The 26,387-nt window shown below is 40.0% G+C and overlaps 1 protein-coding gene across 2 annotated transcripts in view; it reads left to right on the forward strand.

Annotated features, from left to right (window-relative positions):
- Window positions 1–2,952: 2,952 nt before the first annotated feature.
- The window catches only part of LOC139744119 (uncharacterized), a 124,959-nt gene continuing 101,524 nt past the window's right edge, over window positions 2,953–26,387 (forward strand). Inside the window, exon 1 of one of the 2 annotated variants that reach the window (XM_071654574.1) lies at window positions 2,953–3,006. The gene's annotated coding sequence lies outside the window, so the exon portion shown is untranslated. The remainder of the gene's footprint in view (window positions 3,007–26,387) is intronic. The other variant, XM_071654575.1, reaches the window with a different exon arrangement.

Below are 26,387 nucleotides of genomic sequence, written 5' to 3' on the forward strand. Positions count from 1 at the left end.
TCTTTTTAAAGTTTCACATGTTTGAGAAACACCGCACTGGTGCATCTTCCACTGCTATATACCGTATAATTACGGAATATATACTCACCTTCCCGGAACGCCGTCAAGCAAAAACCAATAGTTCATCAAATCAATTCAATTCAATTTATTTCACAAAACATTTACATATATTACAGACCCCTCGTGGGGACATGTAAAAAGTATCATTTTGTATTCTTTTATGTTTTTAGGTTTAAGCATAGGGACCTACATAGAAAATTGTGTGGAACCTTAAAAAGCAGAGCTCGTCAAATAAAGTCAAAAAATTACAGAATGCTATGAAATGTGCAGATGAGTAAAAAAATATAAATTTCAGAATGAAGGGTTGAGATGAGAAACCTAAACAAGAGGGAGATGGGGAAGAAAGAAAAAAATAGGAGCGAGTTGTGACATATAGGATATTAACAGGACCGTGCAAGTTTGGCAATTATTGAGATGCTACTCATTTGACTCCCATTTGACTACAGCAGTAACAACAGCATTTGCTGGTACATAATATCTCATAATGACATCCGCATACTAGTACTTATACCCAATCTTACGGTTCGCGATCTTTTCAGTCAGCATCCCCTCAACTGTGAAATAATCTATCTTATGTATAAAACAAACTGACTCAACAGTTGCACGTATTTGTTCAAAAGTCTCATGCCTAAGCATATGCAGCTGGTCGTTTATATTAGGGCCTATTATGTCCGAACATTCTGAAACTGTACCATGAGAATTCTTCTTTCCTCTTTCTCGTCTTTGTCAGCGATAAGAGTCATTCTTATATGTGATCATCGCTTTATGAAATATTGTGAATTATTATTATCATTACTATTATTAATGTTATTATCATTATCATTATTGTTATTATTATTGTCTCTATCTTCACAAGATATCTCTTGGAGATCAATATCACGTCAAGTTCCATCCTGCATCGAACCTTAAACTTCTAGCACTTTTCTCAGGATTCGCGCCGTCCCCAAATACTGCAATGCTGCTTTTAAGGAGCGTTTGCACTCTATCGGGCACACCAACATCGAAAATTGTTATTATTATCATTATTATCATTATCATTATTATTATTATTATTATTATTATTATTATTATTATTATTATTATCATCATCATCATCATTATTATTATTATTATTATTATTATCATCATCATCATCATCGCCGTCATAATTATCATTATTGCTCAAGGGGATTGCCAAGAAAAGTCTTTTATTGAGTCCAAGCCATGAGTAGCAAAGAAATTAAAGTTTCCCCTTAACAAAGCGAGCTGCCCCCCCCCCTCTTTTTTTTTGCAATCGAATAAGGCAAGACTTGTAGGTATGCCCACCCATTTTTTACTGTATAGCTAGAGAAAAAGAAATAGATACAAAATGTATAACCAAACCATACATATGCGCGTATATGTAACACAATGTAGGAAGTGAGGTGGAATAGATCGAGTCGTGAATTATAATACCGTCATTGTGTGAGTTTATATCCATCACAGTGCATTAATTTAGTTTTGTTTGTTTGCTTGTTTGTGCAGGGTCCGACATAGCTTTTTGCTCAGAGAAAAAGGGGTGACCCATAGAAATGACAATTCTCTCGCCAAATGGGCTGACAAGCAACAACAAAAAAAAAAAATCACATTTTTTGTTGCCACTTCTATCACTAAATCGGCTGACACGCCCCCCTCCCCCCAAAAAAAAAAATATATATACGTATATTTTTTGCTCCCAAATCTTGCGACAAATCTGCTGACAAGCATTAAAAATAAAAGAAAAAGAAGACAATGAATGATGGCTTTTTCAAAATGGATTTTCACCCCCCCCCCCCACAAATCCACCACTAGTTGTGTATGTGTGTCTGCTTGTGTGTGTTAATTCCTGAAACCATGGAGCTGCTGGTAAAGCGAACACATTAACACGTACTCGTAACTCATCCTGCTGTTTACCCCCCTCCCCATCTCCCCCTCCCCTGCCCCCCCCCCCCCCCCCCCCCCCCCCCCATTAGAATGTACACAACCGAGATTGGTGGCTTTGTGTCAACGGTCAACAACCTCTATCATGTCTTAACAGCATGTATATCCGCAAAAGGTCGCGCAGGATACTGTACACAATCATAAAAGTGCAAAATGCCATCCATGAGGTGCCATCAACATGACCTCCTCCGGCCTCGCCTCTTGGTAGGCCTTTGAGCTGAGAGCTCAGAGGCGCAGCTGGCAAAAAGTAATAAATACACATAATCGCAGTCTTTTGTAACAGTGTCAAAGAAAAAAAAGTCGAATAAGAAGAACAGATGTGCCAAGTATCAAGAGAGAATCCGCACGGCTGATTCAGTGATAACTTTGGGCGCGTCTTTCTGTTTCATGAAGACGAAAAACAGCATCCTGCATCCTGCCAGTGTTGCGGAATAGAGAAGTAAACTGGTGTAATCCACTTGATTTATGTCAGTCATCCTAATTATCCCAAATTATCATCTAACTGAATTTTACTCAGCATGTAACGAAATTAGAAAGGTTAGGTACAAGAAAGCACCGACAAGGCGTAAGACGATACAAAAATAGACCTTTGACAGACAATTGTATAACGGAGTGCGCATGTTCGGTTCGACTCGGTAAGTCACTCAGACCGTGACGTCAGGAAGAGTCAATTACTGAGGGTCAAATATGCATGTTCGTGTATTATAATACATGCTCATTGAATAATAGACATCATATCCGGAATTCAAAACACGATTTACGTCTGGCAGCATTATTTTCATCAAATTATTTAGGGACAATTCAAACATTACCGAAGGTGAATGCACATGAGAATGTTAAAATGCACGTAAACTTTTTATGATACACCCCTTTTTCATAATGAATCTGTCCGGTAGTGATTATTCCGAGAATACACTTTATTTTCTAAGACAAGCCCGACCTTTCGTAGACCTGAAATTCTGGACATAGACTTGAATCAAATGGATTTTCCAACTTCTTTTCGACAAGGTAAGAAAAAAAGATATCCACTATTGGGAATTTCAAGAACTAAAGATTCGTCGGTGATTGCCAAAACGGCTGTTTCGTTTCATTTGTAGAGAGAAAACATATTTTCTACACAGAGGACATGATGGAAATCCACCGCGGTGAGCTCGGAAGTGCGTGGCAAGTTATTGTGTACAGCCTGCCCACAGAATAGCAGAGCTTCGAGCTCTACTCAGCTCAGTGCTAGAGAGATCTACCTGTGTGCATTGTATACCCGACTAGTAGTAGTGTGTGAACGTATCATTAGGAATGTACAAAAGTAGTAGGCCTATAACACATAAGGCTATACTGTATGCATGGGATCAATGGGCATATAACCATACAAACTGAATGTTGTACGTAGGCCTATTAATATGGCAATGGCCTGAGACTTGCGGTTTGTTACTGGTGATGCTAAATGTCTGTAGTACCTTCGCCTCATGTGATTTGATAATGATATTTACATTTAGTCTAGACAATAGAACTATTTCATCAACTTTTTGTTAGTTGGATTGTAACTGCTAGCAGTACTTAGCTGCTTGCATCTAACTAAGACGAAGAGTTTTGTCACTTCATCGTTGATTGGTCTCATGCCCGGGCGGCATGGGCAATTGCAATGATCGTTCTAACTACACGCAGCCGCTGTCGTGAAGCGACAGCGGCTGCACGTCTATTCCTTCGCAGACGTTATTTTTCAGCGGTGGGTGTGTGTTTCCTTCGTGAATATCTAAATTATTAATCGTGGAAAACTAGAATATAAGGAATCCCCGTAAACTATGATAATCATTCAATGTCTAATCGGTATGCGATTTTTTGTTTAATTACGTCAAAAACTCACCGAAATCCGTGGTTAAAGTCGGGTCTGTAAACGTCCGTATTGCTTCACTCCTCATCTGCGTGTTATTTGAATGGCATTCACTCTCCTATACTACAACGTAGCTAGTCGGGGCGGAAGTGATGAGCTAGTCGGGATGACCCATAAAAACGTCAAATCATTGCCGGCGCAGCACGCGCGGATACGAGTGCTGTAGCTTTACGTACGTAACACATAAAACGCATGGGCGCACGGGGGCACGGACGTACGTAAAACGCAACCACTTCCGGTTCCGCATGCGTGGTAGTTTGTTGATTTTGTGAAGCTCTCGAAGGAAAAGATGCCACCGCATAATCTACTCCGAAAAATTCAGCAATAATGCACTTGTCAATGTAATGACTCACCCCACTACCCCCGGACATGGGTGCGTCATTTCCTCGTTTGGTCCGTCAAATTTGTGACCCAGGTGTTCATCATTTTACCAGCTTTGTCCGTCAAATTTTTGACCGAGGGGTGCGTCAAAATCCCATCATTGTCGGTCAAAATTTTGACCGAGGGGTGCGTCATGGTACGTCACTTGGCTATGGAAAATAACACGCATTTTTGCACGCTACCGGTCCCGGATACACGTACCGCGAGTGAAATTACAGTGAGCGCTTTCCCGCGGCAAGTGAAAATCAAAGTCGGGAAGCGTTTTGGAATAAGAGGAAAAAATGCTTGCCAGAATCTGGCAAGCAAAGAATTTAAAAGCCACCCTTTCTCCTTACATTTTCCCTCCAACAAACCCATGAAATCATGCATACTCAATCTCAAACCAGGGACTGTTCAGCGATGTAACAACTTAGTTCAATCTTTCCTGTCGAAACGGCAGCAGAAGAACTGCTTGCCGCATGCCATTTTCTGCTCGCGGGATAGCCCGACCAGCTGGCCAGACGCGCGCTCGATGCTGTTAGTGTTAGCTGTGTCATGTGCGAATCTCTACGTACCGTGACTTGGCTGTAGTTACGCAGTACTCGAGCGGGAATATGAATGCCGTGGCGTGGTGTGTACCTACCTGCGCTGCAGCAGTATGCATCCACCGCACTAGCAATGGCCGCGCACACACAGCGCATTCTGCACACATGTGATTGTCATGTATGGATTGCATGCACAGAATACATACTGTACGGAATATCGTAGCAGCAGCGTGATGTACGGTGAATGACAATACGGTGCTTACATGGTTAGGGAAACTTGCCGAAACTTTTACAAATTATGTGTACGAACCAAAAGAAAATGAAATTGCTTGAATAAAACGTATGCAAAAATCGTTTCAGTATTTACGGGGGTGCGTCAAATGTACCGAGGATGTCCGTCAAAAAAGTGACCGAGGTGTGCGTCACTTTCAACGTGTTGTCCGTCAAAAAAGTGACTGTGGTGTTCGTCACTTGCAGCGTTATGTCCGTCAAAAAAGTGACTGTGGTGTCCATCAAAAACCCCGTGTGGTCAGTCAAAAAATGACCATGACGCACCCATGTCCGGGGGTAGTGGGGTGCGTCATTATATTGACAAGTGCATAAGGTCTGGATACCAACAAAACGCCGAATTCAACTCAACCATCAGGAAAATACGCTGTAGGTGAGTGGTAAAAATTATCTTACTCTAAAAATCAAACAAAACAAAGGCATTTTATGTGATTTTGCCGTCAATAGTGACGATCGTTTACAACGTTTAAACACTAACACATGTCAGACCGCTGTGCTTCGCACAGCGGTCTGGTCAGGCTATGATTGTTCATGATATTGTTATATGTAGAATACTTGACCGAATGATCGGTCTGTAAATTTATCTGGTCGTCGGAAATATGTTCCGCGGAGACTGCGTCTGGCTTCACGGATCCCCTAGGCCCCTCCTCTCTATGGAGAAGAGTGATAACGTCATTGAAAATAAAAGACGACTCCAGACAGACGGATCGTTCTGTCTAGTACACACGTAGGCCTACTAGTAGTACTAATGCACTTGTCAATTGTAGTCCCGGCCCCTGGGTACCTGGTGATGGCGGGGACTTGCATCACACTTGCAATTATGGGATGTTACACCACCCAGCCAAGTCCCGGCCAAGTCTCCGACCGGTCAGGCGAAATTTTCACGGAAATCCCCCACTAAGTCCCCAGCAGGCCAGGCAAAATTGAAGTTGAAATCCCCGGCCAATTCCCCGACAGTCTGGGCAATATTTGTGCAGAAATCCCTGGCCAAGTCCCCGACAAGCCGGGCATATTTGCATAGAAATCCCCGGCCAAGTCCCGACCCTTAAAGGACAAGTTCACCTTCATAAACATAAGGATTGAGAGAATGCAACAATGTTAGTAGAACACATCAGTGAAAGTTTGAGGAAAATTGGACAATCGACGCAAAAGTTATGAATTTTTAAAATTTTTGTGTTGGAACCGCTGGATGAGGAGACTACTACAGCTTTATACTACAACCGTATAAAGAAAATATAAAGAAAATTCAACATATTTTCACTTTTTTCACATAATAAAAGAGCACTTGACTTGGCTCTTTCTAGAGGCAGGGGGAATAATATTACCCATAACATTTGTCGGTAACGAGTCGGGGGAATGTGAACTTTTTTCATAAGATGAAATTTTGTGAAATTCTCTTTATATTTTCCTTATATTGTTGTACGCATGTGACATCTAAGTTATTCACACACTGCAGTAGTCTTCTCATCCAGCGGTTACTGCACAAAAACTTCAAAAATTCATAACTTTTGAACGGATTGTCCGATTTTCCTCAAACTTTCAATGATGTGTTCTACTAATATTGCTACATTCTCTCAATCCTTATGTTTATGAAGGTGAACTTGTCCTTTAAGGCCTGGCCACACTGCCCAAAAGTCGCGTAAGTTTGCATGAATCACACAAGAAATTTGGTTGTGCATGCTTTTCCGTTGAGAATTTTCGCTGATTTAAGTGATGAAAATCACCGATGAATTGCGCAAGAACTACGGAAATATCACTCAAAAATCACTAAACCATGCACTTTCAGCGCATAGGCGCGCAAAGGCCCCATAAAGGGCGAATTCGTGGTTGTGCGCGACGACGGAGGTCCACGGAAAATCAGGCATATTCTGCGCTCTGTCACAATGAATTGCGTATGAATCGCGCGTGATTTGCACATGAACGTGATAGTGGCAACATTTTCGCAAATGATCACTGATATTCTGCGCATATTTCGCGCGTTTTTCGCGTAAGAACAACGCAAACTACGCAAAAATACTGCCTAAACTTTTACGCGAAGCCGAATTTTGAGCTGCTCAAAAACCTGTCCTTTGAGGACCTGTCACACTGCCCAAAAGTCGCGTAAACGCATGAATCACGTAAGAAATTCGAGCCTTATTTACGTGATACATGCGCAATCCAGTGCACATTTCATGATTTTGTCTAGGGGTCTACAATGTGGTACCTTCGTAATTGTCAGCCGATGTGCGCTGGATCGGCGCTTTACGCAATTCCGGGTTTTGAGGAGCTCAAAACTCGGCTTCACGTAAAAGTTTACGCATTATGTCGCTGTTTTACATAATTTTTGCGTAGTTTGCGTGGTTCTTATGCGAACAATGCGCGAAATATGCGTGGAATATCAGCGATTGTTCGCGAAAATGTTACTGCTATCGCGTTCACCAACGACTCTCCACTGACGATTAGCAGACATAAATAATGACGCATGTTTCGCGCTTGTAACACCTACGTATCACTGAAAATCACTGAAAAAAAATATTGGCGTAGGCCTATGTATCTCTAACAGAACACGCAAATAAGCGCATGTAAAACTTACGAAATACTGCTTGATGAATCACTAATGTATCACTAACAACTCACGTATGATTGTGGCGCTATATTTTTGCGTGATCTTTCCGTAGTTCTTGCGCAATTCATCGGTGATTTTTCATTGCGTAAATCAGCGAAAATGGTCAAATTCTCGACGGACAAGCACACAAAACCAAATTTCTAACATGATTTATGCGATTACGCAACTTTTGGGCAGTGTGACCGAGCCCGCATGGAATCGCGTAAAGCGCCGATACGGCGCACATCCGCGGACAATACGATCGAAGGTTCCACTACGTCAGAAAAATTCACGAAATGCGCAAATCGCGCATGTTTCGCGCTAGGCTCTATTTTCTTGCGTGATTCATGCGTTTACGCGACTTTTGGGCAATGTTACTGAGTCCTCAATAGCAGGGAATTGCTAGTCAAGCAAAATAATTTATGGTCACATTACCGTACTGGAAATGGTACAAGTCATGGTCAACTCTCAAGCAAAATCTGTCCCGGCCAAAATTCCTGCCCCAAATGCCTGCCACTTGGTTGGAGCGAATTTCCCCTGACAAGCCCCGGTTTATTCCCCACCAACTGGGGCAAAATAAGTGAATCTCCCCCGACAAAGCCCGGTCCATTCCCGAACCACCGGGGCAAAATAATTGAATTTCCCCCGACAACACCCCGGTACATCCCCGGCCCACCGGGGCAAATTAAGTGAATTTCCACCTACAAAGCCCGGTCTATTCCCGACCCACCCGGGCGAAAAAAATGCTGAAATCCCCGCCCAACTTGGATGCAAGTCCCAGCCATCCCCGGGTACCCATGGGCCGGTACTACAATTGACAAGTTCATAACTACTAGAGTCTAGACTCAAAACGGTTAGATCTAATTGAATACCAGATACCGTCTACCACAACAGGAGGCCTAGAATCTACATGGTAAATTATTAGTTTCAGGACAGGGTCATTCCATGGTATCGAGATGGTATGCCATTGCAGCTTACTGCAATTACAACGCAAGTAACCGCACCAGCGACCCCAACCCGTGCCGAGTCGGGGTCGCATTGCAGCCCTATGGCTACTGATGTACCACCTGATGTGGCTTAATATTTTGGTTACCAGAGACCAAAATACAGTTTTTACAGGGTTTTACACTGAAATTCATAGCCATACTGTTTGATAAGATACTTACAATCAGAGGCATGGAAATCGATTTACAATATGATCTGTTTTAAGAGCTCAGTGAAAGATTTTATCTGAGGTTTTAGTTCATTCGCACGTCGTATCGTAGTGCACCTTACACAGCACATGTGCTAATAGCCTTGCTGTCGATCGGGTATGGATAAAACGTAGCACATATATACACAATGTATGCGTGTGGAAAAAAAACAGGACGGCTAGCTGATTAACTGAAATGAATATCATTCGCACATGCGCAGATCATTTTATTTACGTGATATGTTCAAATGGTGATTCGCATCTTGCGGAGATGGTTTCAAAGATATTTGACAATTAATCTTGTTTTCGGAGGATTTATGGTGAGGGATACATAGTTGCCTATAATATTCAACAAACATGTGACTTTTCGTTGCGAATCCAAGTGTCGTTTTGAACGATGAGTTGTTTACTGAATTGCAAGCATCGCAGTGCACTTGATTACTTCACTAAATTGCATACAATTCGTTTTGGCGCTGTTACTGGTTCAGCGCCCCGCGCCGGAGTTACAACGCTTGGTGAGCTTGCATTTGACAGGAGTAGAGGTAGGTACATCTACAGATATTGTAGATGGTAGATCTAGAATCTACACTGGAGACACTAGAGTTCTAGTCAATGTGATGTAATAATAGACCCATGTCAGGGTATTACTGTATACACTGTTATTTTCGCGTACAGATATTTTCACGAATGACGATGTCATAGATGCGAGATGTTGTTTTCGCGAATCGACGCCGATGCTTAGGCCAAAAACAAAAACAAAAAATGTATTGGCGTAACATGAGATTTTCAAATAGGGTCAGGCGGGCGGATTTTTTTTGTTCTTTTTTGTTTTTGTTTTTTGCTACCTGTATTTTACGTGTAAAACTCATATTTAAGGCCAAAAAAAAAATATATTGCATTGGAGTAACGGGTCACTGAAAAATAGGGTAGGTAGGTAGGGATTTTAAAGTAGGGTAGGAAGGTAGGGATTTCTTTTTTTTTTTTTTTAATAGATCCCTCCCAAAATTTCCCCCCGATCGAGTACCCCCCTTCGGCAACTGCCCCCCCCCCCCAAAAAAAAAAAAAAAAGAAGAAAAACTAGTACAGTGAACCTTGCCTAAATCGAACTTGCATAAGTCGAATAATTGCCTAAGTCAAAGGTCTCATAAAGTTCTCTTTATATTCTATTATTTAAAGACAAATTTTCTTTAAATCTAAGCTATTTCTTCAGTCCTATAACGGATTCGGCTTTAATAGGCAAGGTTGACTATGACTGTAGTTTTTACAACAGCTCTAAGATGTGTAAATTCTATCGTCAAATGCCAGCAAATCCCATATGAAGACTCTTTATTTTATTTCTTTTTAACCAGATAACTCCATGCTAAACCTACATTGAACTAAAGTTTCACATAGTGATGGTTCCTGTGTAATAATAATAAACAGTCAACGTACTACACCAAAATCAAGACTGTACAGGATTTCAGGCAGCCAGCAGGAGGCTACTGTAACCCTATTGCTCCGTAGATCCTTTACACCTGTACCGCTGACCCGGCTAAGAGACCCATTTATTGCTGGCACTGCTGTTAGTGCTCAGTAAACAGTTACAACTGCTGCACCGAATGTGCGCATGTGCTGTGTTCATCTACACGTATTCTACAAATCATTTATGAGGCCAATATTACTGGAATTATACCCCAGTTACAGAATTTAAAGATGTTGAAATCCCTATCCTGGGGCCCGTTGCATAAAACTTACCGTTGAATTTCAATGGTAACTACCGTCAAAATTAGGCATCACAGCCAATCAGCATCAAGGATTATAAAATTTACAGCTAATTTGAAGACTTACCGCTAGAAAGGAGCGGTAAGTCCAGCGGTAAGGGTTTTATGCAACAGGGCCCTGAATGTTTTCACTTCATATTTTACTATTTTGACTTAGATAAGATAGATGCGAATTGACCCATGTGTACGATCTTTTCATCGCACACAGCGATCTTTATTACAGTCCCACATATACAGATTCGTGTAAGTTCTCCACACAAGAAACCTATGGCAAAACTGTACACAATACATTGCAGTCTGAATGCAAAGTATACACTGTATAAATCTTGATAGAGTACGCGTCCGTGTTAGAAACAGATGACGTACTGATCAAGCGAGGCTATGCGAGGCGCTAGCTAGATCTCTCCTTCGTACATCCGATATCCCCAGAGCCGTTTCCACTTCCGGGTTTTTGTGATCGCGATCGCAATCAACAAGATACTTGATATCGATAGAAAAAAAAGATGAAAAAACATAGGGTCGGCGGAATTTTTAGGGTGGGGCGGGTTACGCCAGTGCAACATTTTTTTTTTTTTGCCTTACTTTAACGCACTATTAACAAAGCGCATTGAGACATTTTTGTGTGTTGTTGAATTCGCGATCCAACTGTGATTCGCGAAATTGGCGAAAAAATTAAACCCTCGCGAAAATAACAGCTTATAGAGTACACTTTACAGATAGGCCCCCCCCCCCCCCCCCCCACCCTAGCCCAACCAGACGCCGTGCGTAGCACCCGTCCTGTGTACAGTGACCGAGCTGTGTACAGTACAGAGTAAAACCCCCAGTTTTTGGCCGGCCTCCAGAATCCGGACACTCTTATCACTTTTCACAAGCCAGCAAATTCTACTGTCACAACACATGCATATCACATCATTTCACATACTGGCACACTCGTTCACAACAGGAATGTTCCTGAGTCACTTCCAAAAATCTGTCTAAAATCCCAAATTTTGCCGTCAAAAATGCAGAACCAGCGCAACTTTTCCAAAGCGTGTGCAAATCGGGTCCTGTGAATCAGGGTGCCAAAAAAGTGCTATAAATTGAAAAATTATGCCATTCTGTGTGGGACATTTTTTGCTTATCGCATGCTGAGAGTGTGATGGTATCCTCAAACACACAGAAGAAAAACAAATCTCCGTACGTGCCGATGCAGTGAATAAATGTACAGGAGCTGAATGCAAGTGCCGAGTCACCAGAATTCGGACACTAACAGGCGCCGCAACATCCCCGATGCAACCTTGCGCCAACAAGGTATGGCGTACAATGTATTGACATTGCACACACACACACATAGTGCGTGTCTGAATTCTGGAGAGGCCGCATTTTGGTACAGTGTAAGCCCGGGCCGAGACTACCTCCAGAGCTTGGCCAATGCTGCTGCAAACTTCGGCTAGGGCTTACTTATTGTTTTATTTCCGTGGTTTCTCATCACTAGTTTGGTACGATTTCTTTCATTTAATGTCACTTTATTCTTTCCCTTTATATTTCGAAGAAGTGATTATTTTAAGTGTCTGGCACTGTACATGCATTTTCGTAACGGCAATTTCTCCGCTCTGCTGCAGTATTTCGAAGGAAGTTTGATCCCAGCTGTGTGATCTTTTGTATAGTTTGCGTTGTTGTCGGGGATGTTGTTGTTTGCGTAGGTGTAGTTTATCTCGAGTGATCATGTTGGTCATGTTTCTGAATGTTGATTAAATAGGACAAGGGCCGAATGATCTGAGTGATGGTGATGGTAATTACTGATGCTGGTATAAAAGACAGCTTGCTGAGCATACTTCTTCTTTCCCCTGCGGCCCATGAATGATGAAAAAAAAAAATACATACACCTCACAACAAGAACCACGTGCTAGCAACCTTTGTAAAGTTAAATCTAAATGTTCATTACCAGCAAAGGGGAAAAACACGACAGTAAATAGAAGCGAAGAGATTGTGTATGCAGTCTCTGGTCTTACGAGAAACTTGACACCCCACCCCTCTCCCCTTGTGGACATTTCCACAAAACCAGGTGCCAGACCCCAGGTGCCAGACGAAATAGTGGGGTGGCTTAGTGACAAATATACTGATAATCGTGACACGCCGGACAAAAGTGTCATTTTTTCCTCAGACATTTGTATATATATGAGGATCAAAATTAGGGGGTGCTCCAAGAAATCCGCTAACAGAAAAAATGAGAAAATGCCCTTAATTCGTACATAACAATAATGTCTGAATTCAAAGACTGTACACAGGGCATTCGCCAGGTTTCTGTACAATGCAATGCAATGTACATGGTTGCTAGTCTTAAAATTCAGACCCATAATTCGACATATTATGTGCATGTTTACAATAATACACCATTTTTACTGGTGTTCCTATGGTAACAGGTGGTTAGTCTGTGTTGCAGACCTGAGGGAGGTGTGTTGGAATAGTCCAGTTTTCTTAAGCACCTTTTCATTAAATAATTTGATATAATTTCTGGTAAAGAATTTTTTTTAGTACTGTCTACCTCCTGTAGAGAAATGGCAAAGAGTGACATGTGACTCTGGCTCAGATACTTTAAATCTTGGGCAATGACTTAGCCAGGTGTAGGACTTAGGCCGCGTTCATGCGAATTTCGTAGCCAGAATCACAAACATGAATCATGATTCAAAACGGCGTTTCAAATCACGGTCTCAGCGGAAGAGCGTTCATGCGGGCTTTCGCAGCGCTGATTCTGGCTCTGCTCATCCTTTGCCATCGCGCAGCGCACTGCGCAGTTTGACCTTGTCTCTGCAACTCGAGCCAGACCTCCTTATGCCAACTGATCAGTCAGTTCATTATAGGCCTTTTTACGTTTTTATTTCGGTGAATACTTTCCAATAAGCTGTGGCATTCAGGCTCTGCCCACAGATCGAGGAATAATCTTAATTCTTCGTCTCTCCAATTGTTTCCCTTGGTAGACACAGCGCTGCAGCCATTACTATTATCAACTCAATCGGAGAGTAATTACATGTATTATTATATTAAACAGCTAGATACTGGCATTGATGTAAACAAACAAGTGCAAGTATGGTACCGAAACACACGATTCATAAGACGTACACAAGCGCGCGAACAGAACAAGAAGCTGTGGGATACCCCATGAGACACGCATGCGCACAGCGCACAATGACGTCATAGAATCATGATTGAAATCACGGTTGCGTTCATGCGGTTTCTGCGATCGTGATTCTGGCAGAATCATGATTCAAAACGCCCTTTTTTCCGCGTTTCAGATCGGCGTTTTGAAACGCGTTTAAATCGAAAAATCGCATGAACGCAACGCAACTAAACACGTTTAGCGACTAAACGTGTTTAGAAACGCAATTCTAGTTTCGCATGAACGCAGCCTATGTCACAGCTCATTTTTTCTCCCAGAACTACTAGTTTACCAGTAGAAGAGCTGCATATTCCATTGAGAACTTAAGGTTTTGGGTATTGGCCTACATATTTCCTAACAAATTTAACCTGTTTCCTCCAAGATTGTGTGAATTCCATAGGTTAGCGCAGGGATTACCTGGTTCCCGTAAGCAATTTTTATAGTCCGCACTTCCCCTCTCTATATGTTTCTTATTTCTTATGGGGGTTATTCAAATGTTTAAAAAGGTTAAAAGTTTGTTTTCATAGATGAAGTTGAATTTAGACAATTTGAATATTTTTAGAAATATATTGATATTTGTAATTTCACTCATAAAGACTTAAAGCGGTTTGAATATTTTTGGTCTGATAGCTATGTATAGACATGTTATTAAAGAGTAAAAGCAATGTTTGATTGGTTCACATTATCCAAAGAGGGTGGGATGTAGTTGGCTGGTGAACAAAGTCTATGGGGGAGTTTAAAAAGTTGATTGAAATAAAACAAAATCGGCATAGAGTAGAATCTAAATCACAATATAATATGACAAAATTCCCGACCCCAAAGGCGGTTGATTCTATGATGCTTTATGTCAAAATACATTCCACCCAAAATACATGTGATTGATAGGAGGAAAAAGTATAGTACATTAAAAACAATATAGTTCAACTAACCCCATTAGTCCAGCAGCATAATGAAATGATTGTTAAGTTTTATCGCCTTGTCAATTGAAGATGATGTTACATAATGACAATTATCAAAGTTAGCTAGATCTACTAGTATATCAAGAAACCAAAAAGAAGGGGTGGGGTGGGGAGAGAAGAATGAAGTAAGTTATTAGTATCTGTAGTTTTGGTTTTCAGTATATTCATTTTAATTTCCTTAATTTCCGTTAGGTCATCATGGATTGGAGCATTTGTGTACTAGTAATCTGCCAGGAACAAACACAAGAAAAACTTAAAGGTCCTATATGGGTCATTCCATGGGGTTGGGCCATGCTCTAGATTTTCATGTTGTGCAGGGAATAAAAGTCATATTCTGAAAATTTTATCAAATAATTGCTTGTGGTTTGTGGTTATTCTTGGAGAGAGATGTGTGAAGAATTATTTGATGAATAAAAAACAAGCCTGTGTACAAATTTATTTTGTCTGTGACTGTTTCATTGTTGATGTCTCATGGTTTTTTTGTGGTACCAGTTGTGACAAAAATATATGCCATTTTCATGGCAATGTAATACAGAAATACACAACCTTTCAGCATTATGCCTATCATAATTAAGAGAGGCAAGGTGACTTCTACAAAGACTATAAGGCACATAAACATGTGTCACAAAATAAGAACACCAGAGCATCTTGAAGCAACCTCATACCGATGTTACAAACGAAGTCCGCGGCGATTTTTGTTGTAACATCGGTATTGCATGGTTTTACATACACTTATAATCATAATATGATCAGAAACTTGATTTCTATAATTAGACTCATATTTTAGGAGTATTATTGTCCAAAAATTAGCATCAAAAAGCTCCAAATAAAAGAGAAAACACAGAACATATTACCGTACTTCCGTCCGAAGTCCGGCCTCTTCGTGTAACATCGGATAAGAAAGTCGCGCTCGCGACAAAAAGAAGAGCTACTAACTTCAGCAATCGTATTTACGTCACTGGCAGTACTTCCCCAACGGCGGGAAGACCACTTACAGCCCGTTCACACCTACCTGGACGGTGCAAGACCCGTTTTTCTGCTGTAGTCCGTGTTACATCGGTACGTGAATTTCGATGTTTCCGATCGGGAATTTCAATGTTTCCGATGTCAGTCAGTAAGCTTGTACGCTATTTTACGAAGTAAATAACTTTTGTCACATTTTGTAAACTGTATTGGAGGAAAAAAACGATATTAAAACCACTAAACTGGCCAAATATACGGTGGACGATGATGCTGTTAACACGCTGTAGTCCCACATACTGAGATATTTGTTACTTGTTCATGTTCGTAATAGTGATCGCCAAATTTCCCCTTTTATGCCCGTCTCTGCAAAAGGAGCATGTGTTCCTCTCTTAGAAAACCGTACAAAAGTATGTCCAGTGTATCTTCACGGCAATATAACATTATTTTACCTCCCGATTCTTGTGAATTTTGGACCTTACTTATGTCATTCGTATCTACCAAGTAGATGTGCTGAACGTTAGTACGGTACTATGAAGTTGGAATACGTAGACGTCCAGACTGCGTCTGAGCTAAAGAAAGAGTTTGCCCAATTTTGTTGTTGATATTTTGGGAATTAAGAGCTGTTAGATTCTTTCTCTTGAACAGATTTACAATGTCAGTGTTTTCCTTTCAAGATTTCACTGACCTGTTAATAGTGTTACTGTTAGATGGCTTTACGGTGCTCTGATGAAGCAGTACATGGGTTCACTGTTTCCATTCCACGTTCACTCACTGTAAAGTCTCAAAGCTAAAATGCCAGTTTCGTATTCATTTTGGGTAGGTAAATTGGTAGGAAATAGTTCCATGTGTACCGCAATCAAAATTGGCATAATATTGGTCTATCCTATCCTAAAAAGAGGGCAAAAATTTTGAATTTGATGGGGATTGAGTACCGTAAAAAAAAAGGGGGGGCCTAGTATTTTGTTTGAGGTCTATTTGGAATAGGACCGTAACCGTAAACCTAACCCTATCCCTAACCCTAGCCATGACACTGGGGGCAGCGCCCTGCCCTTGGCCTTGCTAGCTTACATAGATGTGAAAAAAAAATTAGCGTAGAATATGAAAATGATTTTTTACATGCTATATTATTATTAATATTATTAACATTACTGCTGTACATCATTTTAAGCGTAACCCATATTTTTTTTATTTTTTTTTTTGGTGGATGGTACACATGGAACTGTAGCCAACTGGTATGACAAGAGGTAGAAAGGTAAGCAAAATTGTCCAAATTATTTAATTCCATTCATATACACAGATACATCAACAGGAATATAAAGAGTACACAGACACAAATTTTCTGTTAATTCTTTCATTTTATTTCTCTTCACACCTTTTGTCCAGTTTGTCGATGAATCTGCCATGGATCCTCCTCTGCCGCCGCTACGTGATTAAACTACGTGAAAGAGTGAAAAGGGCACAGCCACAGCACTCCACAAACAGAGAGAGGAAGCTGACAAAGCAACACCAAAGAAGAGCGAACATAACAAACTAGACAAAAAGAAAACTGCACGGAGGGAAAATGGACATTGTAGAAAAGAGCAGAAATTAACTTCAAACAAAGAACATGGAGAAGACAAGAAAACTTGTATGATTTCCCTTTATTAGTTTTCATAGTTGAGTTGACAGTTGATGAAGTTGTTAGTCAGAGTATATAAGGTCAAATTGTGTAAGGCTCGACATCATTCTTCTTATTATTATTAAGTCTACCTTCTTTCATACCAGAGTTACAAAGAATTGAAGTCTGTGTAACATAGGTGTTGTTCCAAAGGTATACAGCAGGTATAATTCCAAAGAACTGCTACATTAGTGTTATTAAGGGGAACATACATAAAGTCTATGTGTGTAGGTTTTAACATCTGACACCACAACAAAGGAAATCAGTTGATATGTCGTAATGTACCTATGTTACGAAGACATACTGTCCGTGTAACATAGGTAATATACTGTGGACAAGGTTGTAGTACGAAAACCCCTGATGATAACAATAAAATCATGTTTTCACTTGAATGTCCATACAACTCACTTGCCTCGACTGTAGTTTTATATAAGAATATTGTTATTGTGTCACTCTTGAGGAAAAAGTTAAACCTTTGGTTAAAATTGTAAATGGTTTGTAGAAAAAACATGTTAATAAAAGTGTCTTGCAGTTGATATCAGAATGGACAATCTTACTAATAATGATCTCGTGTGCCTGTCAGATAACATGTTGATGTGTTATGGTGGAAAAAAACTGGGATATGTTCATTGTTATCATTTCAGAACACAAAATTATTGAGGATGTCACAAAATGAAGTCCATGTAACGTAGGTATTTGTCATACCTGTTTACCCATGCTGACTGAAAGTGTGCGAAGTAATAAACAGATTTCTAGTGGAATAAGTTGAAGAATGGGAGTAACAAATCAGGGGGAAAGAGAAAATTTCAATTTACCCAACTTGAATTTTCAACTTGTATGTCACAATTTCAGTCCCAACCCCATGGAATTACCCATATACACTTTTGGGAGAGTGACTTGAAAAAAAATGTTCAGGATATCACATTTTATGCATAATATGTGTAGGTCTGGGGGCATTTCATGAAGCATTTCGTCTGACAAGTTGTCGGACAAATTTGCTCTCTGCCAATCAGATGCAAGGATTTCTGTAGTTTGTAACAGTTTGTCAGAAAAATATTTGACCAAACTGCTTCATGAAATGCCCCCCCCCCCCTGTTGTATCACAAGACATCCTACCATATACAGTTTTTGCAATCAAAGCAAACATATAAAGAGATATCAGTATTTTTCTCATTAAAGCATAAATGCGGACGGTTTAGTCTGGAAACATGTTATCATAGAAATATTGTTCACATTTTGTGTTATTAACAATACTTAACATTGATTATACAGATTCATTTTTACAGAGGTTCTTTCTATCCGTAACTCACACTTAAGAATAATTTTCGAGCACTAATTTTGGGGTTTTGCCTTTAATTATCCACAAAAAGGAGGACTCAATGCATAAAAGGTGTATGCTTTATTTTTGGAAAATGTTGAAGAGATCAGGAAAATTATATATATTGATGTAGATTTTGGACCTGAAGGAGCAGGTGAAGCATTTTTAAAAAAACAATGCCTTGTGGCATCGTTCTTATCATCAAAAATTAATAATGACAAACTCAAATGAAAATTGGAGGGGGGAAGAAAAGACGAACATATTGACATGAGACAGCATGGTAAAGATTAAACGCTAAAATAGACAATGCAGCCTCTTTTCTCAGTTCATACTTACCCAGAGTGTGTGCTTTCTTTCCAGTACCGGTATTATTATTTAGATAGGTTAGGGGAATCCCTTTGAATTGTGTGATACATCATTTTAAAGCTTACAGTCTGCTCTTTCAGAATCTGTCCTTAAAGGACAAGTCCACCTTCATGCACACATGGATTCAGTGAATACAACAATATTAGTAGGACACATCACAGAAAGCTTGGAAAAAATCGTACAATCCGTTCAAAAGTTATGATTTTTTAAGGTATCTGCACAGTCGCGGCGGGATGAAAAGACTACCACAGTGTATGATGTCACATGCGCACATTCTAAGGAAAATAAAATGAGAATTTCACAAAACCATACTTTTTGAATAAAGTTCACATAGTTTCTTTGACTTGCTACTGACGTATGTCAAGGGTAATATTATTCCCCCTGCCTTCTGAAAGAGAAGTTGAGTATCCTTTTGTAAGCGAAAATAATTTATGTTGAATTTTCTTTATTCATTCTTTATATCGTTGTACACATGTGACATTACAAGCTACAGTAGTCTTCTCATCCAGCCTCGACTGCATGAGCAGAAACTTCGAAAATTCATAACTTTAGAACGGATTGTCCAGTTTTCCTCAAACTCTCACTGATGTGTTCTACTATTGTTGCTGCATTCACTCAACCCACATGCTATAAAGGTGACAAATCTTTGGCGACTTTTTTGTTGATCAATTATACCAACCCTGATGGAAATCTCTTCAAATTCATAAGTTCTGAAGTCTCCTTTAAGTTTAACCAAAATCTATATATGTAGTTGCCATGGCAACATACCACTTAACACTAATGAAAAGTATTTCAAACCTCTATACATCCCGTCGATCAGTTGTACCTATTCAAATGGAATCTCTTCCAAACTGGAAAATAGCCTCCTGTAACTAACTTCAATTAAAAACCCTAGTTTTGGGTTGCCATGGCAACGCACAAATCAACAATTATATTTGACCCCTGGTTTATACTCTTAGTACCTTCTATACAACGTTCATATCAAATTTTGTGAAAATTGAATCTTCCTACCTGGAGAAATAAACAAAAACATGATTTTTAGAAAAAGTTCATTGACCTTTGACCTTTGACCTTTGGAAAATTCACTCCAAATTCACTCCAAATTCAATCAAAATATTTTACTTGTTCTCAATATTCTTCCTGCCAAGTTTTATCCAGATTTGATATTCCTGACCTGAGAAATAGCCAAAAAACCTATTTCACAAATAAAGGTCATTGACCTTTGACCTCTGACGTCCTTCCCAGCATCAATTTTCTTGGAGCACCCTATTTTTTGAGAAGGTACATCATGAAGTACCTTTGGTGAAAAAATCATGCTTTTGTCCGCCGTGTCACGATAATTTCACTAAGCCACCCCACTAAAAGAATGCGCACACTGGATGGAATAAACAACGTGTAAATATAGCCTGGAAATATCGATCGAAGAACTAGCTCGTGAGTTGAGTTAAAGGAATCATCGCAAAGGTCATGATTCTATAAGCAACCCATCATGCTTCTATAGCCTTCCTTTTGACCCATAGTAGAAATATCGAACAGTCGATTACACTAATAGTGTGCTTGATCGAATATTTTAAATGTGTACTGAACTGTAGAAAGGGATTGATTAATCACTTGATTAAAAACTAAATCACAGAAATATATGAAAGGTCTCATATGCTGAGACAAATTCACTACAAGTACAACTGTATGTGATGCAGCCACTATGCGGTTAGACAGCAAAATCCTGACAATTTTACGCTCATGAAAACTGGTATTACTTTTTAAAAGTTTGAAGGAACTTCAGTCTACGAACTGTGAAGTTATTTGGCTATCAACAGTCGTTCATTTTTGTTTTTGCTTTGTTTTGTTTGTTTGTTTGTTTTTTCTCGTAAAAGACATGATTTCTTCATATTAAATGTAAACTGTTTACCGTAACCAAGCACAGCTACGGCGCATTCGATCTTGATCGAACTCGCAGTATCCTCACACAATCCAAAAGCACATGGCGCATTCCTTTGAACTTGAAAGTGAAACCACGTGCAGTTCGCACATTGGCACATCCACACACAACCTGGCATTTAGCGATAATCATTACGGCAGACTTTCTGATTTCAGTCAGAGGAAAAGAAACTGGAATAGTTAGGAAAATGATGATGTTAAAAATCCAATAAATAAAATGAAAAAGCCTGAAAATGCATGACTAATGTTTTATACAAACAGTAATTAAAAACACCCATTAGAGTTTTGCATTCGCTCACACAAAAGCTCTCTTGAGAAGATTAAATCATCCCCCCTCCCCTGGGAGGCAGTGGAAGTTTCCATAACCACCCCTGCAAGCTTTTGGAGGTACAGTTGAACCTCTCGTATCCGGACAAGTCGGGACCGGGGCTCGTCCGGATAAGGGATTTGGCCGTATACGGGAGACTCAATGCTTTATACATGTACATATACATACACATGTACTGATGTAGCCCATTGTAGTACCACATGTAGTACTGTGTATACTGCAACCTTTTCATTGTTACATTTGGGGATGTTTCGGGATGTTGAAATGTCTGAAGGTAAGCAATTTGGAAGGAAATTTGATGCAATGTATGTTAATCATATTGGAAGTGATATGTAATTCATGTGTGATTGGGTAGGAGTTCTCAAGGAGTTGGGAATCCCCCTTTATTCCCGTAATTATTAAAAACAAATCACGGCGAGATTGCGTCCGGATAATAGAGAGATCCGGATAAAGGGAGGCCGGATAATAGAGGTTCAACTGTACTAGGTGTTTCAAAAAACATTTCCCACTTTTGATTCCTAATAATTCAAAAACTATATATCAGATAACATTGTCATTGATATGGAGTGATAGCTGAATAGTGTACAATTTGGTTGAAGGTAGTTTAGATATGAAAGCATAAATATGTTTCATGAAATCCATGATTAATTTCACAGTTACAAACTGTAGGTTCCAGACTTTGCTCTATTTTCAACCCTCTGTACAAAATTTCACTTTGCACAGGGGTCAATGGGTGTGTATGGGAGTGTGTGGTTAACACCCTGACAATGGTCCTGAACAATGGCCAGGGTTTGAATGCTTCATCATTCATTCATGAGAAATTCCACTATCACAGCTAGTCTTTATTCAGCCTCTGGCAGTATCTTTGTAAAGTCAAACGCCTGTCGATACTGTCATTGAGTCGCGTCAGTGCTCTCCCTACTTCTGAAAAACAAAATTACAATGAATACCTTCTGTTCTATCGTAAACGTGGTGACAGGAAGTAAAGAAAATCAATTAGAGTATATATACACTTGTGTTTATGGAGCCTTAAATAAATCTACTCTGAAACAAATCGCCCCAATGATAAATGCTGCTGAACTCTTTATCAAAAATGATCTCTTTTTATCGAAAAAGTGAAAAATTTGTCAGACTATTTAATTAGTAGACAGTTGTATTAAAACAAGGAACTTTAGATCCTTTATGCTTATTTACAAAGTGTGTACATGCTATATCCCAAATTTAGTGATATGTGAAGCAAAATTTGAAAATGATTGCCAGCTGGTATGAAATGTGGTGTTTGCAAGCACTTTACCGAGCATGAATTCAGACTAGCAGTGCTCAGGGCAATCCATATGAATTATTGATTAAGCATTCATGTGCCAGGGAGCGCCAGACTGAAGCCTAGTCAACAGGTGGTTCAGGCATGTCCATTGTTCAGGGCCATTGTCAGCACACACTCACATACACATCACTGGTTCCTGTGCCAAGTTCAATTTTTGTACAGAGGGTTAAAATTTGACCAAAATCTGAAACCTTACTTCAAAATCAATCTTTGAATTGATGAAACTGATTTATGCTTTCACGTGCAAATTACCTCCAACCAAATTGTACACTATCCAGCTATTACTCATATCAATGACAGTTTTATCGAATGAATAGTTTTTGAAATATTTATGATCAAAAGTGGGAAATGTTTTTTGAAACACCTAGTACATGCACTAATAATACAAGTGTCAGCAATCAATCAACGCTGAACATCGCGCACTGGTAATTTGGAATAATCGTGCTGCTGGTGACCAGTTCGACGATACTTTGACATGTGTCGTAATGTTTGTTTAGCGTCCCTAGGCCTTATACGTCAGTGAGTTTATTTTAGGTTTTAAAATAGCAAAATGAAGGAGATTGAAAAAATATGAATTTTGGAACTGCTGAGTACTAATTTGTGCTTCCAGAGGTTGGCAGCTCTGTATACCAAAGATTGTGAATTTTGATAAATAGTTGCTACTATTTTATATTTTTCTGGTTTTCCGTGTGAGCATGTATTGACGTTTATGCCTTAAGATGAATCAACCATCAATTAAAAGGTTTGTAGGCCTGTATTTGTCGCTACTGAAACGTTTGTTTGGAGATAAAAAAAGATGAATAATCGACCTGGGGCCCGTTGCATAAAACTCCAACCGGATTTTTTTCCGGTTGAAATCACAAAATTCCGGTTGGAAGCTCCCAACCAGAGTTTTTATGCAACGGATTTTACATTCTTAGATTAGCAACCTTAAAAAATTCAGGTTGGGCATATCCCAACCTGAATTTTCTAAGGTTGCTAAAAAAGTTTTATGCAACGGGACCCTGTTGTTCACTTCTTGTGAATGTGTTGGTGTGATTACGGCATGCGTGCGTTCGTAAATAAACATCAACATTTCCGAGAAGGCCTGTAGGCTGTATGTCTTGCCCCTGACCCGGAAGACAATTTAACCTGTCACAAAACAGTTACAAAACATAGTGATGATGAATGATGATGATGAAGTAATTAATGATAATGAATATGGTAAAGATATGATGGCAAAAAAAGTATAACAACGAACAGCAAGTTAATAAGATTTGTTGATTGTCACTCAATGCAAAATCCCATGACATTTGCTGATAAGTTAACATCATGTGGGGGGGGGGGGGGGGAGCCGGGGGAGAGACCATGGAGTTATATTAATGTTGGGTAGCTGGTTGTAATTTAATAATTGAAGTGTACTTGGGGCCCTCCCAAAATTGACATTAGTCATGCGATTAAAAAACAAGACGGACTAGTCAAAAATTTCTGTTGGCCAATCAAAAATTTTGCGGACTAGCCAAAATTGAATCTAACTGGTCCGCCTGGCTAGTTTAAAAAAAAGTTAAGCGCGACCCCTGAATGCGCAGCTGTTTTTGGTACCACATTTTGCCTTTTGAGCATTTAGGCCGGGCTGAGCCCGGCCTTTTTCACTCACTGTAAACAGGGTCTAAGTGCACTGCGACGCTTGCACTAACTGTCAGTCACTCATCGATGAAAACGAAACTTGAGCAATGAAAAGCTACATGTTGTAATACCATATTGTTGACTATTATAGATTGCTATCTATCCCTCACTTTGCATCACCTCCGAAAACAAGATTAATTGTCATCATCTTTGAGACCATCTCCAGCCCAGGCCAGGACCACCACTCGAGCTGCGAGTTGCCATTTTGGCCATAGCATCTTGTTAAACCCCCCTGGGCCCTGTGTTGCAAGAGTTATAATTGATATCTTATATTCCACATACTAAGAATCTTGCTATAGGATTGGTCAAGAGCTGATCACGTGATAAAGCATAGTTTTGCCCATCACATCACCTGAGAAGAAAAGTTTGTTACACTCTATGATGATAGTCATTTTGTTTTGCTGATCTCTTAGTCCACACAGTCCTAAGGCGTGATATAACTTACAATTTTGAGTACGCGCGAAACAGAAGTGCGTTGCACTGTGGTCTGTCATTCAACCTGGGTCAAGTGATAGACCACAGTGCAACTCACTTTTATTTCGGTGTTACGTACGGGGTGCGGAGCAAATTCATTGTTTTGTAATCTACGCACATACGTCCTTAACCCGTTGAGGACAGACTGATTTTGCTACAACACGCATTTCCCATAGACATCTGCCTGAGTATACTCGGGACTCGTCCTCAACGGGTTAAAGTAAACTACGTAGCCTGAGCCCTGAGGATACCTAAAGACATCTAAAATGGTTTCAGATGTGGAATAAAATGGGAATATCTGGGACCGTAGATGTGGAATATAAAGCAAATAATCAACTTTTAGTTTCAGGCAATGAGACAAACTACAATGTACATGTATCACTTCCTCGGCGATCTGAATGTGTACACTATCTTTCCTCAGCTGCGCTTCGGAAAGATAGCTACATCCAGATCGCCTCGGAAGTGATAGTTTGTCCCATCACCTTCACCAACGTTGATTATTTGCTTACTGTCATACACCGTAAGTCTATAGCAGCCTGTGTGGTAAGGGAATTTACATTTAATTACAATCAATTCTATCTTTTGATAAAACAGGGCCCTGGGGTGGAATTCTGAACACCATCTTATCTCTGTTGTAACTTCTGCTGTAAGTCTGTGAGTTACAACACCGCTAAAACAGAACTTGTAAATCAGTATTCTGAGAACTGTTTTGATGGTGTTGTAAGTCATGAAAACCATGGCCATCGCAATAATCATATCCAAAAGGAAATATCGTTAAGAGTAGCATCTAAGACATTTTATAATACCAACAAGATTGCTCCCTTGGGCAAAACATGCCTTGCCTAACTATGTGCATTCTCTGGCTTGTGCACAAATGGGACAATGGCATGCGCATGTAAAGAGAGCCAGAGATAAAAGTTACAGCTGAAGCTTTCGAACGCCGCGCCAATATCCTCAGCGTTGCTACGGCGCAGGGTCTCGCATGCGATTGGCTGGTGCATCGCATACATTTACATAATTCGGCTTTCGGAGACACCGGTTGCAGCGTTTGGGGAATGCTTTGTCCACGCGTGTACGATTACATGCTCGATTGTTCTTGCTATACTTAGTGGTTTATATACCCTCGGTCTGTAGTGCGTGGTCTTCGTTTGGCTTTATCCAAACTATTTTACCGCAATGTTTGACAACGGAAGTGAAACAAAAATCATGTAGCATGACATAATCGTGTGGAAAGAAAACTAAATATTCTCAAATGTGTCTACTTGTACTGTAGTAAAAATTATGACAGCAGACTGACTCAATGGAAGGTAAATGAGAGGAAAGGAGTGGTCACATGTAACCAATCATATTCACATACTACACGTCAAGATCGCACCAAACTAACAAGTCGTGTTTGTTTGTTTGTTTGTTTGTTTGTTTTAATTTAATTTGCACCACTGAACAAAGCAACATATGCATGTCTTGTAAAAGCAAAACAAACAGGAAGCGTGACCCTTGCCAGCACTAGCAATTTTCTGCCTTCAAAAGGCACCACAATGAAAACGCGATTTGTAAATGTGTGGATTCGCCACAGCTCCTGTTACACTTGTACATGCACACGGCAGTGGCATGTGGATGCCATTGCGTAATGCGTGCACCATACAC

The sequence above is a fragment of the Diadema antillarum genome, unplaced genomic scaffold, assembly GCF_040938485.1.
Source record: "Diadema antillarum isolate AM-2024a unplaced genomic scaffold, OU_Dant_1.0 seq00001137_RagTag, whole genome shotgun sequence".
Taxonomy (NCBI): Eukaryota; Metazoa; Echinodermata; class Echinoidea; order Diadematoida; family Diadematidae; genus Diadema; species Diadema antillarum.